The following is a 5000-nucleotide window of genomic DNA, read 5'->3' as shown; positions in this document are numbered from 1 at the left end:
GCGAGCGGAGAGCGGCGAACAGCGAGCGAAGCGCGAGGCAGCACCGTCCCTGCTATACGAAAGCCCCATCCAGCCCTGTGCCACCCGGGGGGTTCCAGGGTGCTGAGATGGCTGACATTTTGCTCCGCTCACGACGGTCACCGCGCCACACAAGAACAGCCCAAAAACAGGCCAAAACAGCCCAAAAACGGGCCAAAACTGGCCATTTTTGGCTGCGCGAGCGAGCGGCGAGCGGCGAACAGCGAGCGAAGCGAGAGGCAGCACCGTCCCTGCTATACGAAAGCCCCATCCAGCCCTGTGCCACCCGGGGGGTTCCAGGGTGCTGAGATGGCTGACGTTTTGCTCCGCTCACGACGGTCACCGCACCACGCAAGAACAGGCCAAAAACTGGCCAAAACAGCCCAAAAACGGGCCAAAACTGGCCATTTTTGGCTGCGCGAGCGAGCGGCGAGCGGCGAACAGCGAGCGAAGCGAGAGGCAGCACCGTCCCTGCTATACGAAAGCCCCATCCAGCCCTGTGCCACCCGGGGGGTTCCAGGGTGCTGAGATGGCTGACGTTTTGCTCCGCTCTCGACGGTCACCGCGCAATGCAAGAACAGGCCAAAAACTGGCCAAAACGGCCCAAAAACGGGCCAAAACTGGCCATTTTTGGCTGCGCGAGCGGCGAGCGGCGGACAGCGAGCGAAGCGAGAGGCAGCACCGTCCCTGCTATACGAAAGCCCCATCCAGCCCTGTGCCACCCGGGGGGTTCCAGGGTGCTGAGATGGCTGACGTTTTGCTCCGCTCTCGACGGTCACCGCGCAATGCAAGAACAGGCCAAAAACTGGCCAAAACGGCCCAAAAACGGGCCAAAACTGGCCATTTTTGGCTGCGCGAGCGAGCGGCGAGCGGCGGACAGCGAGCGAAGCGAGAGGCAGCACCGTCCCTGCTATACGAAAGCCCCATCCAGCCCTGTGCCACCCGGGGGGTTCCAGGGTGCTGAGATGGCTGACGTTTTGCTCCGCTCTCGACGGTCACCGCGCAATGCAAGAACAGGCCAAAAACTGGCCAAAACGGCCCAAAAACGGGCCAAAACTGGCCATTTTTGGCTGCACGAGCGAGCGGCGAGCGGCGGACAGCGAGCGAAGCGAGAGGCAGCACCGTCCCTGCTATACGAAAGCCCCATCCAGCCCTGTGCCACCCGGGGGGTTCCAGGGTGCTGAGATGGCTGACGTTTTGCTCCGCTCTCGACGGTCACCGCGCAATGCAAGAACAGGCCAAAAACTGGCCAAAACGGCCCAAAAACGGGCCAAAACTGGCCATTTTTGGCTGCACGAGCGAGCGGCGAGCGGCGGACAGCGAGCGAAGCGAGAGGCAGCACCGTCCCTGCTATACGAAAGCCCCATCCAGCCCTGTGCCACCCGGGGGGTTCCAGGGTGCTGAGATGGCTGACGTTTTGCTCCGCTCTCGACGGTCACCGCGCAATGCAAGAACAGGCCAAAAACTGGCCAAAACGGCCCAAAAACGGGCCAAAACTGGCCATTTTTGGCTGCACGAGCGAGCGGCGAGCGGCGGACAGCGAGCGAAGCGAGAGGCAGCACCGTCCCTGCTATACGAAAGCCCCATCCAGCCCTGTGCCACCCGGGGGGTTCCAGGGTGCTGAGATGGCTGACGTTTTGCTCCGCTCTCGACGGTCACCGCGCAATGCAAGAACAGGCCAAAAACTGGCCAAAACGGCCCAAAAACGGGCCAAAACTGGCCATTTTTGGCTGCGCGAGCGAGCGGCGAGCGGCGGACAGCGAGCGAAGCGAGAGGCAGCACCGTCCCTGCTATACGAAAGCCCCATCCAGCCCTGTGCCACCCGGGGGGTTCCAGGGTGCTGAGATGGCTGACGTTTTGCTCCGCTCTCGACGGTCACCGCGCAATGCAAGAACAGGCCAAAAACTGGCCAAAACGGCCCAAAAACGGGCCAAAACTGGCCATTTTTGGCTGCACGAGCGAGCGGCGAGCGGCGGACAGCGAGCGAAGCGAGAGGCAGCACCGTCCCTGCTATACGAAAGCCCCATCCAGCCCTGTGCCACCCGGGGGGTTCCAGGGTGCTGAGATGGCTGACGTTTTGCTCCGCTCTCGACGGTCACCGCGCAATGCAAGAACAGGCCAAAAACTGGCCAAAACGGCCCAAAAACGGGCCAAAACTGGCCATTTTTGGCTGCACGAGCGAGCGGCGAGCGGCGGACAGCGAGCGAAGCGAGAGGCAGCACCGTCCCTGCTATACGAAAGCCCCATCCAGCCCTGTGCCACCCGGGGGGTTCCAGGGTGCTGAGATGGCTGACGTTTTGCTCCGCTCTCGACGGTCACCGCGCAATGCAAGAACAGGCCAAAAACTGGCCAAAACGGCCCAAAAACGGGCCAAAACTGGCCATTTTTGGCTGCACGAGCGAGCGGCGAGCGGCGGACAGCGAGCGAAGCGAGAGGCAGCACCGTCCCTGCTATACGAAAGCCCCATCCAGCCCTGTGCCACCCGGGGGGTTCCAGGGTGCTGAGATGGCTGACGTTTTGCTCCGCTCTCGTCGGTCACCGCGCAATGCAAGAACAGGCCAAAAACTGGCCAAAACGGCCCAAAAACGGGCCAAAACTGGCCATTTTTGGCTGCGCGAGCGAGCGGCGAGCGGCGGACAGCGAGCGAAGCGAGAGGCAGCACCGTCCCTGCTATACGAAAGCCCCATCCAGCCCTGTGCCACCCGGGGGGTTCCAGGGTGCTGAGATGGCTGACGTTTTGCTCCGCTCTCGACGGTCACCGCGCAATGCAAGAACAGGCCAAAAACTGGCCAAAACGGCCCAAAAACGGGCCAAAACTGGCCATTTTTGGCTGCACGAGCGAGCGGCGAGCGGCGGACAGCGAGCGAAGCGAGAGGCAGCACCGTCCCTGCTATACGAAAGCCCCATCCAGCCCTGTGCCACCCGGGGGGTTCCAGGGTGCTGAGATGGCTGACGTTTTGCTCCGCTCTCGACGGTCACCGCGCAATGCAAGAACAGGCCAAAAACTGGCCAAAACGGCCCAAAAACGGGCCAAAACTGGCCATTTTTGGCTGCACGAGCGAGCGGCGAGCGGCGGACAGCGAGCGAAGCGAGAGGCAGCACCGTCCCTGCTATACGAAAGCCCCATCCAGCCCTGTGCCACCCGGGGGGTTCCAGGGTGCTGAGATGGCTGACGTTTTGCTCCGCTCTCGACGGTCACCGCGCAATGCAAGAACAGGCCAAAAACTGGCCAAAACGGCCCAAAAACGGGCCAAAACTGGCCATTTTTGGCTGCACGAGCGAGCGGCGAGCGGCGGACAGCGAGCGAAGCGAGAGGCAGCACCGTCCCTGCTATACGAAAGCCCCATCCAGCCCTGTGCCACCCGGGGGGTTCCAGGGTGCTGAGATGGCTGACGTTTTGCTCCGCTCTCGACGGTCACCGCGCAATGCAAGAACAGGCCAAAAACTGGCCAAAACGGCCCAAAAACGGGCCAAAACTGGCCATTTTTGGCTGCACGAGCGAGCGGCGAGCGGCGGACAGCGAGCGAAGCGAGAGGCAGCACCGTCCCTGCTATACGAAAGCCCCATCCAGCCCTGTGCCACCCGGGGGGTTCCAGGGTGCTGAGATGGCTGACGTTTTGCTCCGCTCTCGACGGTCACCGCGCAATGCAAGAACAGGCCAAAAACTGGCCAAAACGGCCCAAAAACGGGCCAAAACTGGCCATTTTTGGCTGCACGAGCGAGCGGCGAGCGGCGGACAGCGAGCGAAGCGAGAGGCAGCACCGTCCCTGCTATACGAAAGCCCCATCCAGCCCTGTGCCACCCGGGGGGTTCCAGGGTGCTGAGATGGCTGACGTTTTGCTCCGCTCTCGACGGTCACCGCGCAATGCAAGAACAGGCCAAAAACTGGCCAAAACGGCCCAAAAACGGGCCAAAACTGGCCATTTTTGGCTGCACGAGCGAGCGGCGAGCGGCGGACAGCGAGCGAAGCGAGAGGCAGCACCGTCCCTGCTATACGAAAGCCCCATCCAGCCCTGTGCCACCCGGGGGGTTCCAGGGTGCTGAGATGGCTGACGTTTTGCTCCGCTCTCGACGGTCACCGCGCAATGCAAGAACAGGCCAAAAACTGGCCAAAACGGCCCAAAAACGGGCCAAAACTGGCCATTTTTGGCTGCACGAGCGAGCGGCGAGCGGCGGACAGCGAGCGAAGCGAGAGGCAGCACCGTCCCTGCTATACGAAAGCCCCATCCAGCCCTGTGCCACCCGGGGGGTTCCAGGGTGCTGAGATGGCTGACGTTTTGCTCCGCTCTCGACGGTCACCGCGCAATGCAAGAACAGGCCAAAAACTGGCCAAAACGGCCCAAAAACGGGCCAAAACTGGCCATTTTTGGCTGCACGAGCGAGCGGCGAGCGGCGGACAGCGAGCGAAGCGAGAGGCAGCACCGTCCCTGCTATACGAAAGCCCCATCCAGCCCTGTGCCACCCGGGGGGTTCCAGGGTGCTGAGATGGCTGACGTTTTGCTCCGCTCTCGACGGTCACCGCGCAATGCAAGAACAGGCCAAAAACTGGCCAAAACGGCCCAAAAACGGGCCAAAACTGGCCATTTTTGGCTGCGCGAGCGAGCGGCGAGCGGCGGACAGCGAGCGAAGCGAGAGGCAGCACCGTCCCTGCTATATACGAAAGCCCCATCCAGCCCTGTGCCACCCGGGGGGTTCCAGGGTGCTGAGATGGCTGACGTTTTGCTCCGCTCACGACGGTCACCGCACCACGCAAGAACGGACCATAAACAGGCCAAAACAGCCCAAAAACGGGCCAAAACTGGTCATTTTTGGCTGCGCGAGCGAGCGGCGAGCGGCGAACAGCGAGCGAAGCGTGAGGCAGCACCGTCCCTGCTATACGAAAGCCCCATCCAGCCCTGTGCCACCCGGGGGGTTCCAGGGTGCTGAGATGGCTGACGTTTTGCTCCGCTCACGACGGTCACCGCGCCATGCAAGAACGGACC

The sequence above is a fragment of the Musa acuminata genome, unplaced genomic scaffold, assembly GCF_036884655.1.
Source record: "Musa acuminata AAA Group cultivar baxijiao unplaced genomic scaffold, Cavendish_Baxijiao_AAA HiC_scaffold_662, whole genome shotgun sequence".
Lineage (NCBI taxonomy): Eukaryota > Viridiplantae > Streptophyta > Magnoliopsida > Zingiberales > Musaceae > Musa > Musa acuminata.
This window is presented reverse-complemented; position numbering follows the sequence as displayed.